This window comes from Eubalaena glacialis, chromosome 11, assembly GCF_028564815.1.
Source record: "Eubalaena glacialis isolate mEubGla1 chromosome 11, mEubGla1.1.hap2.+ XY, whole genome shotgun sequence".
In the NCBI taxonomy this organism is placed as follows: Eukaryota; Metazoa; Chordata; class Mammalia; order Artiodactyla; family Balaenidae; genus Eubalaena; species Eubalaena glacialis.
The window spans coordinates 108,014,174-108,029,357 of NC_083726.1; the positions used below are offsets into that span (position 1 = coordinate 108,014,174).

The following is a 15,184-nucleotide window of genomic DNA, read 5'->3' on the forward strand; positions in this document are numbered from 1 at the left end:
GAAGATGTCATATAGGTAAAGGTGTGAAGCTCAGTAGAGGTCTTGGCAAGACACAGAACTTTGTATCATGGCACATAGATAATAATTGAAGCCGCGGGCGAGGATGAGTTTTTATTTTTATTTTTTCCAGTTTTACTGAGGTATAATTGATGAATAAAATTGTATATAATGCTCACTTTGGCAGCACATATACTAAAATTGGAATGACACAGAGAAGATTAGCATGGCCCCTGCACAAGGATGACACATAAATTTGTGAAGTGTTCTATATTAAAAAAAATTGTATAGAATTAAAATGTACGGTGTGATGATTTGATATACACATACATTGTGAAATGATTACCACAATCAAGTTAACACATCTGCTGCCTCACATAGTTACCTTTTTTTTTTTTTTAGTATGAACTTTTCTACGGAGATAGTATATAGTGAGAAAAGAATCTAAAACAAGGTTAGAGGAATTTCATAACTTCATGGCTAAATGGAAGCATATGCATCTGCAAAGGACATACAAGGCTTTAACTCCTAGATGGTGGGAATCATGATTTTTATATTCATCCTAAACTCCTAGTAAAACAACTGGTGTAGAAGAGGGACTCAATAAATATTTGATAAATGAAAGGAGTAAGGAGTAGAGCAACCAGAGTTAAACTATGAAACAGGTACACACAGTATCATGGAGCCAAAGGAAGAGAGTGTTTTAAGTAGGACAGAATTGTAAATAATGTCCATTGCTTCTGAGAAGCAAGTTAAAATGAAGATTGAAACATATCCACTGACATGTTTCAGCAAGCTGGAAGTCACTGGTTACCCTCGTGTGAGCTGTTTGAGTGGAAGGATGGGAAGAGAGGCCTTGGTTTACAAGCCTTTGTCAGCCTTTGTTTTGATGTTTTAGCCTATTGGTCAATTTTTTCCTTAATATAACTGAGAGCGACTTATGTGTTAATAGTAAAAACATTTCCTATCCCTTTCTTCTCAAAGTCCAAACAAGAACAACAAGAAAAGAAACAGAAATGCAAACATCATCTCTGATAAAACTTACAGCACAATTAACAGCCACAATATATAAGGACTGAAAACCAGCAGAATGGTTAATGACATAACAGAAAGGAGGAAACTTACTCCAGTAGCTGTGCACGTCTGGGGGCAGGGATAGTGGTACCAAATAGAAGTAAGCCAGTGGTCTTACATAACCCTGGCAAGGCTCAAGGACTGTAGACACAAGGCATGTGAAGATTAGATTGGAGGAGGAGTGATGATGGTGGGGAGACAGGTGACTGGAAACAGGTTCATATCCTCCTTTATTGCAGCAAGAGAGAGTAGGTTTATTGTCTAGAAAAACTGAACCACAGAGGCACTGGACAGTTGGGGACAACTGTTATGGAAGAAGATACGAGTGAGATGCTATTCAAAAAACAGGACAATCAAGTGAAAGCCTATAAAATAAATGGAGAGATGTCCAACCTCTTACCCTGGCCAGCTCCAAAGCGCCAGCAGTGAGGATTATGCTTGCCAAGCAGGAGATGGGAAGATTCTTCTGAAGACTCAGAGCTGTCTCAGAGACAGCACCTGGAGACAAGTTTCAACAAAATAGTTATCATGCCACTCAATCATCCTACTGTGAGGTATATGATTCTACAAAAATTCTTTCAATGCACATAGAGTTTTCTGATTGTCTTGGTGTCTAACTCCGATGTATGAACAGAAAGCAAAGAATCACCAGACATTTGAGGAAAATCTCTATCAAATAAGACTCAAGTATGAGGTATCATCTCACACCGGTCAGAATGGCCATCATCAAAAAATCTAGAAACAATAAATGCTGGAGAGGGTGTGGAGAAAAGGGAACACTCTTGCACTGTTGGTGGGAATGTAAATTGATACAGCCACTATGGAGAACAGTATGGAGGTTCCTTAAAAAACTAAAAATAGAACTACCATATGACCCAGCAATCCCACTACTGGGCATATACCCTGAGAAAACCATAATTCAGAAAGAGTCATGTACCAAAATATTCATTGCAGCTCTGTTTACAATAGCCAGGACATGGAAGCAACCTAGGTGTCCATCATCGGATGAATGGATAAAGAAGATGTGGCACATATATACAATGGAATATTACTCAGCCATAAAAAGAAATGAAATGGAGGTGTTTGTAATGAGGTGGATGGAGTTAGAGTCTGTCATACAGAGTGAAGTAAGTCAGAAAGAGAAAAACAAATACAGTATGCTAACACATATATATGGAATCTAAGGGAAAAAAAAAAAAAGAGGTCATGAAGAACCTAGTGGCAAGATGGGAATAAAGACACAGACCTACTAGAGAATGGACTTGAGGATATGGGGAGGGGGAGGGGTGAGATGTGACAGGGTGAGAGAGTGTCATGGACATATATACACTACCAAATGTAAAATAGATAACTAGTGGGAAGCAGCCGCATAGCACAGGGAGATCAGCTGGGTGCTTTGTGACCACCTAGAGGGGTGGGATAGGGAGGGTGGGAGGGAGGGAGATGCAAGAGGGAAGAGATATGGCAACATATGTATATGTGTAACTGATTCACTTTGTTGTAAAGCAGAAGCTAGCACACCATTGTAAAGCAATTATACTTCAATAAAGATGTTTTAAAAAAAAAAAAAAAAGACTCAAGTAAAGAAACAGTAAAAGCTAAGGAGAAAAAAAAAAAAAAGGTCATGAAGAACCTAGTGGCAAGACGGGAATAAAGACACAGACCTACTAGAGAATGGATTTGAGGATATGGGGAGGGGGAGGGGTGAGATGTGACAGGGTGAGAGAGTGGCATGGACATATATACACTACCAAATGTAAAATAGATAGCTAGTGGGAAGCAGCCGCATAGCACAGGGAGATCAGCTCGGTGCTTTGTGACCACCTAGAGGGGTGGGATGGGGAGGGTGGGAGGGAGGGAGATGCAAGAGGGAAGAGATATGGGAACATATGTATATGTATAACTGATTCACTTTGTTATAAAGCAGAAACTAACACACCATTGTAAAGCAATTATACTTCAATAAAGATGTTTAAAAAAAAAAAACAGTAAAAGGAGAATTCAGAGGAAACAGACAATATGAGGAGTAGAAGAAACCTTTAAGAAACTGTAATTAATATATTCTGAGGGAACAAGAATACCTATTGCATCTTTCAAACAAGAACAGGATGCTATTAAATAAACAATCAACCAGAAGATAAAAAGAAATATTGGTCCTTGTAAATTTAGTTGATGATAAGTTCAATAGAAGATGAAGTTAAGAACTCCTCCATAAAATAGAGCAAAAATGCAAAGAGATGGTCAATAGGTGAGAAAAAATTCAACTAACACAAATTTCAAAGAAAATAGAATATACCGGGAAAGAAATTATCAATGAAACACTACAACACACTTTCCAGAATTTAAGGATGATCCTCCATGTTGAAAGTGTCCAGTTATTATCCAAAGGCTCACACTTAACATTGCAGGGCCCAGTGCAGGAATACAAATGGAGGCCTGCATACATATCTCTAAATATTCACAAGTTACAAACCAAGATAGACCCCAGGTTCAGGTCACGTTTCCCATGTTGTCTGGCTCCCGAAGCCTGTTCCTTGGAGACTGCCTTTTAGACCAAGCCTAGAGACCAAGGGAGCCATGAGTTCCCCTGGATGGACACTGTCCCTGCAAGCTGGGAGGAGAGAGGGGGCAGGCTGTCTGCTGGAACAGCAGGTTGGAAGCTGGTTGGGCCCAGGACTGACCTGGTCAAGCTCCTGTGGGAACCTGCTGGGCAAGTTTTCCTCCCTCTTGCCTCAGCTCTGATTTAGGATTTCCAGGAATTTTTAAGCACCTCCGCAAACTATACCACTGAGCAAAGGAGTGACTGGGAGTGTAGTTACAGTGGGGGGGGGGGGGAGGGTGGGAGAACCTGTCTGCCTTCATGCTTTTGATTGATTTGAGGTGACTAAATTTAAGCAAAAGTAGCCTTTTTTTTTTTTTTGTCTGATGCCCCAGGGCAGAAGCTGTGAACTTATTCTGAACCTTTACACATTCTCAATCCTGCATACTCAGGCCTTGGGGACCCCATGTTCAATTGTGCCCCTCTCCCACAATTCCTGTTTTTTTAATGTACTTGCTGAACTTTAAAAATATTTTCTAATGAAAGTGAAAGAAAAAAACAATGTCTTTGTTTTGGTGTTTGTGTGGGGCCTCTTTTAAAGTGCAGGCCCCAGGACAGAAGACCCTCTGGGAATACTGAGTGCCCAGTACAAGAAATGGAAAAAAGATCCACATCAACATATATCTAATTAAATGTTAGGGATAAAAAGATGATTCTGAAGTTCTCAGTGAGAAAGCAGTCATATGCAAAGAATTGACAATCAGAATGATAGTGGAACAACAGTGGAAGTCAGGAATTGTGTTGTAAAAATTCTGAGTAAAAATAATTTTAACCTAGAATCTTATATCCAGTCAGATTATGAATTGAGCATAAGCCTAAAGTCATTCTCAGACATAAAAATCTCAAAATATTTTGCCTCTCATGCACTCATTCGTAAGAAGATATGGGAGGATGTACTTCAAACAAAGAAGAAAACCAAGAAAGGCTTTCTTTAACCCAGGATGTACATCATCCTACTTAAGAAGGAGAAAAGGGAATTTCCAGGACAAAAGCAAATTATCTGACAAGTTTGAGGGTGAAAAAGATTGTGTTGAGAGAGATTTAACAGGTCTGTTGGAGGTTGCAGGAAGACTTAGATGTGAAAGGAAACCAAGCAAATGAAGAAAAAGATGATTATTAACTCCAGGAAAACAAAAAGTTTTTCAAGGAAGGAAATGTAAGTGTAATTTAACTCTACAGAGTAGAGTTGACCTTGGTGATTATATGATCCACCTATAAACAAAATCTTTCTCATTTTAAAAATAGTCACTACCAAAGACTCTTGAGCACCTGAAGCTGGACACCTCACTGCAGGGCTTACCAGGAGGAAGCAGACCCACCCCAGTCATTCAGCCCACCTCCATCCAGGTTAGAAACAATTTGGGGAGAGTGAAGTTGTTACCAGAAGCCAAGTGGGAAGTGAAGGACTGGAGGTAGAAGACTTTTTCTTCTCCTCCCCTCTTGGTGCTTTCCCCTCTGTGAAACCAAATGGGAGGCTCCAAGAGACTCACCTGTAAAGGATGGGTCCTCTTCATAGGGCTAAGGCACCTGGCTTCTCCCAAAGCAAGTGATGAGAAAGAGAGAGAGAGGGAGAGAGAGACTGAGATTGAAGAACAAGAGAGAGTGACCAAGACGAAGCCACAATGTCCTTTGTAACTCAATCTTACAAGTGACATACCGCCATTTCTGCCATCAGTGTGCCATCACAGGCCAATCCTGATATAATCTGGTAGGGGATTACACAAGACTGTGACTACCAAGAAGTAGGGATCTTGAATGCTGGCTATCTGACAGTGAAGACTATTTTAATTTTTTTTTTAAAAAGCATGCCTTTTTAGATATCACACCAAAAATACAATACATGAAAGAAATAGTTAATAAACCAGATTCTTTAAAATTAAAAACTTTTGCTCTGTAAAAGAGACAGTTAAGAGAGTTGGAAGAGGAGTCATAGACTGGGAGAAATATTTGCAAAAGACACATCTGATAAAGGACTGTTATCCAAAATATAACAAAGAATTCTTAAAACTCAACAAGAAAACAACTTGATTAGAAAATGGGCCAAAGACCTTAGCGTGTAACTCACCAAAGAAAACATACCCATGGCAACAAGCATATGAAAAGATCCTCCACATCACACATCACCAGGAAAATGCAATTTAAAACAGCAATGAGATATTACTACATACCTATTAGAATCGTCAAAACCCAGCACATTGACAAACCAAATGCTGGTGAGGATGTGGAGTAACAGGAACTCTCATTCACTGCTGATGGGAATTTGAAATGGTAGAGCCACTTTGGATGACAGTTTGGCAGTTCCTTATAAAACTAAACACTCCTGCCATTATGATCCAGGAATCACACTCCTTGGTACTTCACCCAAAGGAGTTGAAAGCTTGTGTCCACACAAAAACCTGCACATGGATATTTATAGCTGCTATATTCGTAACCGCCCAAACTTGGAAGCAACTAAGATGTTTTTTAGCAGGTGAGTGGATAAATAAACTGTGGTACATCCAGACAATATGATATTATTCAGTGCTAAAAAGAAATTAACTTTTAAGACATAAAAAGACTCTGAGGAAACTTCAATGCATATTACTAAATGAAAGAAGTCAATTTGAAAAGGCTACATACTGTGTGCTTCCAACTATATGACATTCTAGAAAAGGCAGAATTATGGAGACAATAAAAAGATCAGTGGTTTCCATGGCTGTGAGGGTAGGCAGGGAGATGAACAGGTAGAGCACAAGGAGTTTCAGGACAGTGAAAATGCTCTGTATGAGGTTATAATGATGAATGCACGCCATTATCCATTTGTTCAAACCCACAGAATATACAACACCAAGAGTGAACCTGAAGGTGAAGTATGGACTTCAGATGACCATGCTATGTCAATGTGGTTCATCAACTGAAATAAATATACCACTCTTGTGAGTGATACTGATAATGGGAAAGGCTATGCATATGTGGGGACATGAGTACATGGGAAATCTCTGTACCCTACTCTCAATTTTGTTATAAACCTAGAACTGCTCTAAAAAGTATTAGATCTTTAAAAAAAATCTACCAGAAGAAAAATTTTTTTAAAAAGCAGGTTAATGAGATGGACGGTTTTTGTGTATTCAGAGAAGGCTTCAAAGTGGTGAAATTTGAGCTGATTTGAATAAAGTGAGGAAGAATGATTGATAATGGTAGGAACAAGCTTGGTATGTTGGAGGAATACCAGGAAGATCAGTGGGTCCAGAATGGAGTATAAAATTAAGTAGAGAAGTCAGCAAGTTCAGAGACAGCCAATCATGTAGGGTGTTGGCCATAGTAACAAATTTGGATTTTGTTCTGATGGAATAAAATGGTGGTAATACATTGGAAATTTTGGAATGGAAGAATAATGTGATCTTAAAATGAATGGGGGTGGAGAATAGACTTTTGAAGCAAGAGTGGAATTGGTATGGGAGTAAGCTAGCAAAATCCTTGACTAGCCAATGTGGGTTGAAATTCAGAGTAGAAGTAAAAGGAGGAAGAAGGCTTCAACTATAATGGGAGAGAAGCCAGAAAATAGGGCTAGAATTGCCTGTGGGTTAGTCACCTTGGTGGTTGTTAAGGTGAGACAGTTCTTTTCTGATCTCCTTGAACTTCTCAGTAAAAATTTTGAGGCCATCAGCAAGGGTAGAAGGTCAATAGTAGAAGTAGGGTTCAGTATCTCCTAATACTGAACCGTGCTTGCAATCCTCTTTCAACATGATATATTATTCTTCTAACACAGTGTTGACTAGTTACATGTTAACTGAAAATTTTTACTAATGAAATATCTTTGCAGGTCTACATATTTTGTTTTGTGAACCTCACAGAATGAATTTAGAAACTTGTTAATCTTATCTATATTTTAGAACAATTTAAGTAAGAATTATGTTTTTTAATGATATAAAAATTTATATATCAAAATTTGCTATGTCCATTGATGGTGGAGGTTATAGTGATAGGTTGTTGCAGTTGTTTTCCTATAACTTCCATTTCTTTCATGGTTATTTTCTATTCAACTTTTCCTAAGCTTCTTGAGTTAAATTTGGTAATTAACATTATCTTACAATAATGTTAATTTCATTGAAAATTTTATATCAAAATAGCATTTTACGTTATCCTATTCCTTTTTTGTTTTAATTTTTTAATGCCAGTTTTAAAAGATTATTTTAATCTTACAGAAAAGTTGCAAAATTAGTATAGAGAGTTTCTGTATACTCTTCCCCCAGCTTCCCCTTAGGTTAGCATCTTACATAACCGTAGACCATTTGGCAACACTAAGAAATTAACCTCAGCTCAATGTTACTAACTAAAGTACAGAACTTACTTGGACTTCACCAGGTTTTTCCAGTGATGTCCTTTTTCTGTCCCAGGATCTCCTTCAGGATTCCACATTGCACTTAGTCATCATGGCTCCTTAGTCAGGCTCTTCCAACGTATTCCTCAGGTTTTCTTGTCTCTCACGACCTTGACATGACAGAGTACTGATCAGTTATTTTGTAGAATGTTTCTCAATTTGGGGTTTCCTGATACATGCTTATGATTGGATTGAGGTTGTGCATTATTGGGAAGGTGTCATCGGCTGTGCTTTTCTTAGCGCATCATATCAGGGGCACATTATGTCAGTATGTATTATTGGTCATGTTAACCTTCACTTCTTGGCTAAGGTGATACCTACGAGGACTCTCTACTGTAAACTTACTGTTGCTCCCGTTATAAATATTAAATATTTGTGGGAGATACTTTAAGACTATGCAGATATCCTATTTATACACTGATGGATCTTGCCTGTGGTTAAGTATTAGTGTGGTGTTCTAATATATTAAGTGGAATTTTTCTGCAAGGAAAAGTGACCATTTTTCCATTCACTCATTCATCCATTCATTCATTAATCTCAGGAGGGACCTAAGAATACGTATTTTATTCTTTGGGTCATAATCCAATACTATCATTATTTATTGCGTAGCTCAAGTTCTTACTGGCCATTGAGTGCTCTCTGAGATACCTTTTGACATGCCCCATCTCTTTTTCTTTTAAGCAGTTCCTTACTTTCTGACACCCAAGATGTTCTAGCCCTGGAATCAACCATTTCTCCAAGGACCCCTGGTTCCCTTTACTGAAGAATGGCATTTAGAAACCAAGATCCAACAGCTAGGTGGTATGTTCATGGCTACTAACCTGTCACTGATTCTAGCCCCTCTCACTGAACAGAGTTAGGAAATACATGTACGTATGCTAACTCATACACACATAATGTGCATTTATTTCTGTATCTGTTTGTGTATGCATATGCACACACACACACATAAGTGAGAACATGAGTACATACTGATAATTCAATTCCAGTCCAGCAACTCAAAGTTTATTCTAGCCTTCTCCATTTCCTTCTTTTTCTTTTAACTACAATGAGAAACCTGCTTCTCAACTACAATATGTTTACATATTTGTTCAACTCTACTACACCAATAAATTAGTTTCAGAGATCCTGACTCACCTGTCAAAACAGATTTACAATCACAGAACAATGTTTGTGTGTAGCTCTTTTTGTCTTTTGCCTTCACATTATCTGGTCAAAATCCTCTTTGCCAAGGTTACCTAGGTCGGGACCTTTGTTTCTGTTCTGTCAGCATGGGTATATGGTTCATTTGTACTCAGTTATGGTCATCTGTCTCGACTTGCATTTCATCTTAGATTCCCCCCACACCCTGGTTGATTGTGCTTTTATTTATATACAATAAAGTTCACGTTACGGTGTACAGTTCTATGGTTTTTGACAAATGCGTAGAATTGTATGTCTACTGCCACAGTTCCATACAGCAGTGGTCCCCAACATTTTTGGCACCAGGGACTGGTTTTGTGGAAGACAATTTTTCCACAGACTGGGGACGAGATGGTTTCTGGATGATTCAAGCGCATTACATTTATTGTGCGCTTTATTTCTATTATTATTACACTGTAAGATATAATGAAATAGTTATACAACTCACCATAACGCTGACAAGAGGCAGAGCTCAGGAGGTAATGTGAGTGATGGGGAGCAGCTGTAAATATGGATGAAGACAAACACATGTTTGTCTCAGGAGCAAAGAACTAAGACTCAATATGACTAGTATGTGGATGAATAGGAGTGATGAGAAATGAAGCTAAGGATAGGAGGGAAGTTGGTAGTTGAGAAGCAGGTTCTGGGAAAAAGGGAGTGTCTGAAAGGTGACCAGAGATCAAAGTGACAGGGGAGCCTTCTATCTCCACGACGCTCTATCCTTGTGCCATACCTTACAGATGTAAACAACTCAAGCTCAAACTCAGTTGAGGAGTTTCCGAGACCATCTCCTGGAGGACGTGGAGGACCACCACCTAGACCCCCTCTTAATAGTGAAAACCAAGGTGATGGACCTCAGCAGAGACCACCCCCACAAGATGGTCAACCTCAGCAGAGACCACCCCCACAAGATGGTCAACCTCAGCAGAGACCACCCCCACAAGGTGATGGACCTCAGCAGAGACCACCCCCACAAGATGGTCAACCTCAGCAGAGACCATCCCCACAAGATGATGGACCTCAGCAGAGACCACTCCCACAAGATGATGAACCTCAGCAGAGACCACCCCCACAAGGTGATGAACCTCAGCAGAGACCACCCCCACAAGATGGTCAACCTCAGCAGAGACCACTCCCACAAGATGATGAACCTCAGCAGAGACCACTCCCACAAGAGGGTCAACCTCAACAGAGAACACCCCCACAAGATGGTCAACCTCAGCAGAGACCACTCCGACAAGATGGTCAACCTCAGCAGAGACCACCCCCACAAGATGGTCAACCTCAGCAGAGACCACCCCCACAAGATGGTCAACCTCAGCAGAGACCACCCCCACAAGATGGTCAACCTCAGCAGAGTCCACCCCCACAAGGTGATGAACCTCAGCAGAGACCACCCCCACAAGATGGTCAACCTCAGCAGAGACCACCCCCACAAGGTGGTGAACCTCAGCAGAGACCACTCCCACAAGATGATGGACCTCAGCAGAGACCACCCACACAAGGTGATGAACCTCAGCAGAGACCACCCCCACAAGATGGTCAACCTCAGCAGAGACCACCCCCACAAGATGGTCAACCTCAGCAGAGACCACCCCCACAAGGTGATGGACCTCAGCAGAGACCACCCCCACAAGATGGTCAATCTCAGCAGAGACCATCCCCACAAGATGATGGACCTCAGCAGAGACCACTCCCACAAGATGATGAACCTCAGCAGAGACCACTCCCACAAGAGGGTCAACCTCAACAGAGACCACCCCCACCAAGAGGTCATCGTCATCACCATTCTCCCCCACCTCCTCCTGGGAATAATCAGGGAACACCACCCCCAGGACGTGGACCAGAAAGACCTCCCCAAGGCCCACCACCAACACAAAGACCTCCCCAAGGCCCACCACCCCAGTAATCTGGAATTCAATGACAGGTATGATTCAAGCTCACTCTCCATCAAGGGCCCTAACCCCTGCAGATCTCAAACGTTACTGTGTCACTGAATCAACTGAAAACATGTTGAAATTGCATAGTCCTGGACCCCAGTTCTAATGATTTCTATTCAGGTATTCTGGAATAGCGCAGCAAGATCCTTTATTTTTTAACAAGCTATCTAAGGTGGTTCTGATTATGAGAAAGACAGCCCATAAATTACCTTTTTCCCTATGATTACCTGTCTTAAAGTGGGCTGGTAATGAGGAAGTAGATCACTGTTCTCTCTTGGTCCTCTCCTCTCTTCCTCCACAGGCTCAATGACTTTCCACCTGACCAGGCCTCTCAGGGCCCGTGTCCCTGCTAAATGATACTGTAATTTTATGCTGCTAAATGTTTCGTAGTTTAAAAAATATTGCTTATATATGCTCAAGTTAGAAAAACACTAAACAAAAAGTATGAGGCTAACTTTTAAAGGCATATCATATCCTGCCTCCCCACCTCCTTCCCCAAAAGCCACCACAGTTAACTCTTTTGAACATCCTCTTGGAAATATTTGTGTCCATATAAATATATATAATCTTTTTTTATCCACAAATGGTATCATATTTTATATTCAGATGTATATGCTGCTCATTTCAAATAACGTATTTCTTAGAAAACTGCCATATTAGTTCATAGAACTATGTGGATCTATTTGATCCTGGTTTTTGTTTTTGTTTCTGTTTTGTTTTACCACTGTATACTATCCATTGTCTGGCTGTGCCATGATTACTTTAACCGACCCCTATCAATGGATATGTAGGCTGGTTTCATTTTTTTGCTATTATAGGAAATGTACAGTAACCGTCTTTGTAAATACATATTTGAACATTATCAACAGCAATCAAGAGACAACCTCAGAAGAATCTTTTTCATTCATCTTGTAAGAAACAATTTAGAGCCCATTATCTGTTAGGTGCATATAAACCATAAACAAAGAAATTAGGAAGGAAAGGGGAGAATGAGGAAGAGGAGAGGGAGAAATGTTGAGCTCTCACCTACTTCCCTTCAATTAGTAGCAAGGATTAGAAACCCCCTGCAAAACCTCTCTGAACTTCTTTTTTGGTTTTTCAGAAAATCAGTAAGAAGATACCAGTTCTTCAGAAAGCTGTGACACTGGAACAAGGCATTCTATCTTCAATTTACCAATGAAATAATCAGCATCCAAAATCTAAGTGCCATGTCTCATTCTGGGTGTTTGTGAATCTGAAATTTGAGGGCCATGAACCCAGCATAGGAACATCCAAGACCCCTTCTCATTGATGCTTCCAGCAGGCTTCCTCCTGGACCACTTTTCTAGAAAACATTTTCCCTTTGTTCTTTGCTTGCGGACAGGAACAGCTCTCTCCTTTTCTACCTGCTGTTGCTTCCTTCCTCCTTCTGACAACTTTATTCACAAACCAGCTGCCAGGTGAAAGAGCTCCACTGTTTTTCTCCTTCCCTGGATTCTATAGCACTGCAATGTTTTTATTATTTTCACACCTTTTTTGGGATTCAGTAATTTTAAACAAACAAGGAAAATATTGCAAAGGTGAAGAAGCTGCACAGGCTGAAGAAATCCTTAAAATACAAACAATAAATGCTGGAGAGGCCAGCAAGAGTCTTCCCCACTCACGGGAGGCCCAGACACTATTTAAGAGCTTGACCTCAACATTGCTAATTATTAGAGAAATGCAAATCAAAACTGCAATGAGGTCATCACCTCCCACTAGTCAGAGAATGACCATTATCAAAAAGTCTACAGATAATAAATGCTGGAGAGGGTGTGGCGAAAAGGGAACCCTGCTACACTACTGGTGGGAATGAAACTGGTACAGCCACTATGGAGGACAGTATGGTGGTTCCTTAAAAAACTGAAAGTAGAGCTACCATATGATCCACCAATCCCATTCCTGGGTATATAGCCAAAGGAAACCATAATTCAAAAAGATACATGCACCCCAATGTTCATTACAGCACTATTTACAACAGCCAAGACATGGAAGCAACCTAAATGTCCATCGACAGAGGAATGGATAAAGAAGATGTGGTATCTATATACAATGGAATATTACTCAGTCATAAAAAAGAATGAAATAATGCCATTTGCAGCTACATGGATGGACCTAGTGATTATCATACTAAGTGAAGTAAGTCAGACAGAAAAAGACAAATATCACAAAATATCACTTATATGTGGAATCTAAAAAATGATATAATGAACTTATTTACAAAACAGAAATAGACTCATAGACTTAGAAAACAAACTTACGGTTACCAAAAGGGAAAGGTCGGGGGGAGGGATAAATTAGGAGCTTGGGATGAACATATACACACTACTATATATACTGTATATAACATCGATAATCAACAAGGACGTACTGTACAGCACAGGGAACTCTACTCAATACTCTGTAATGACCTATATGGGAAAAGAATCTGAAAAGGAATAGATACATGTATATGTATATCTGAATCACTTTGCTGTACACCTGAAACTAACACAACATTGTAACTCAACTATACTCCCATATAAAATAAAAATTAAAGAAAAACAAACAAACAAAATAAAAATAAAATTCCAAAATAACTGATCTTCTTGCTAGGGACATAAATGTGGTTCTAGGTCCCTATTACCTGGAGCTCACTATACCCCATTTCCCCTTTCTAATTTTTGCTCAGTTTTCTCCTTCCCTAGATGCCCCACCATTCTTTAACAAACCCGAGTATATTTCATAAAGGAAGCAGCATGCTGTATTCTATAAAGCAAGGAATTTGGACAAGTCATATCAGGTGAAACTTTCCTAAGAATAGAGAGGGCAGACCATCAAATCTATCGGGATAGGAAATCAATCTATCAAATTAAGAGAAAATCTCAAATTAAGAGGTTTTCCACCTGAAGGTGGAAGATTGGTTGCAACAAAGTTACATTCCGCCCCTTTTGGAGCCTGTTTTTCTGTCACAGTCCAAACTATTTGAGGTGTTTGGGGCGGGGGGTAAAAAGGAAAGTAGATATTCCACGTCATTTTCTTCCAACTTGACTTTAAGTGGGTACTCTGGGCTTTATGCCATTTTCAGTAGGAAAACTACATAAGAGCCTTCTAGTCAGAGCTCGGTAGAATATACACAATTGACAAAAGGTCTTACCAAGACTTGCAGAAATTGCTGGATGTGGTGATGTCGCGCTCTCCAGGCCTGGGCCTAGGCCGACGTTCCCGGGGAACCAGGCCGCTCTCCTCATTCTGCCTGCGGACTCCTGGCCTCTCCTGCCCGCCCAGCGGTTGTGCCTCGAAGGCAGGGGTGCGGAGCACGGGCCCTCCTTCGGTCTCCCGCCCCTGCCTCTCACGCCGTGGGCACTCTAGCCGCGACGCCTCGGCGCGAGTCTCGCGAGAAGCCCCCCCACCCCGGGGCGGGGTGGAAGGGCGGGGGTGTCCCGCCGCCGCCGTGCTACGCGCCCCCCTCAGTGCGTGAGCGCGTCTCGCCCCGCTCTCAGCGGTGGCCCTGCAGCGCTCCGGGTCGCCCCTCAGTTGGCCCGAGCTGTGGCGTCCTCTCCCGTTGCCGGCGAGGCCCTCGGGTCCCCACCGCGATGGTGCGTCCGTCGAGCAGTTCTCTCGGGACGCCGAGAGGGTAAGGGAGGCGCGCCTGTCCCCGTCTCGTGGGGCAGGTGCCTCGTCGTGGTCGTCCTCGCCGCGTGCCGGGGGAACTGACGTAGCCGGGCGCGCGCCGTGTGTTAGCCTGGATTGCACGCGGGAATGTGAGCCATCGTGGCGGGCCTGGCGACGCGAGGCGGGCTCGGTCAGACTTTTCAGATCCCGCCCACGCCCACGCCCACGCCACGGCCCCGCCCCGCCCCGCCCCGGCAAGGCAGAAGGAGGAGCCTGAGGCACCGCAGGCTTTTCACTTCCTTGACAGCGAAGGCGCACGTCAGCCCAGCTGTGACCCGTACCGCAGACCCCCAGCCCAGCCGCGAGCTAGCCTCTCTTAAAGTGCCTCCGTGGGCCCGAAGGGGAGACGATGGGTGGGGG

General features: G+C 41.7%; 1 long non-coding RNA gene and 1 other non-coding gene across 7 annotated transcripts in view; one reads left to right on the forward strand and one right to left on the reverse strand.

Annotated features, from left to right (window-relative positions):
- LOC133100796 (uncharacterized) overlaps positions 1-14,949 on the reverse strand; it is a 128,841-nt gene extending 113,892 nt beyond the window's left edge. For all 6 annotated transcript variants that reach the window (XR_009702536.1, XR_009702534.1, XR_009702538.1 and 3 more), the window contains exons 1-2: positions 14,307-14,949; positions 8,001-8,140 (exon numbers count right to left, since the gene is read on the reverse strand). This is a non-coding gene — a long non-coding RNA (uncharacterized LOC133100796). The remainder of the gene's footprint in view (positions 1-8,000; positions 8,141-14,306) is intronic.
- On the forward strand, positions 169-275 carry LOC133101888 (U6 spliceosomal RNA). The gene has a single exon (XR_009702775.1). It is a non-coding gene; the product is annotated as a U6 spliceosomal RNA (small nuclear RNA).
- Positions 14,950-15,184: the final 235 nt, after the last annotated feature.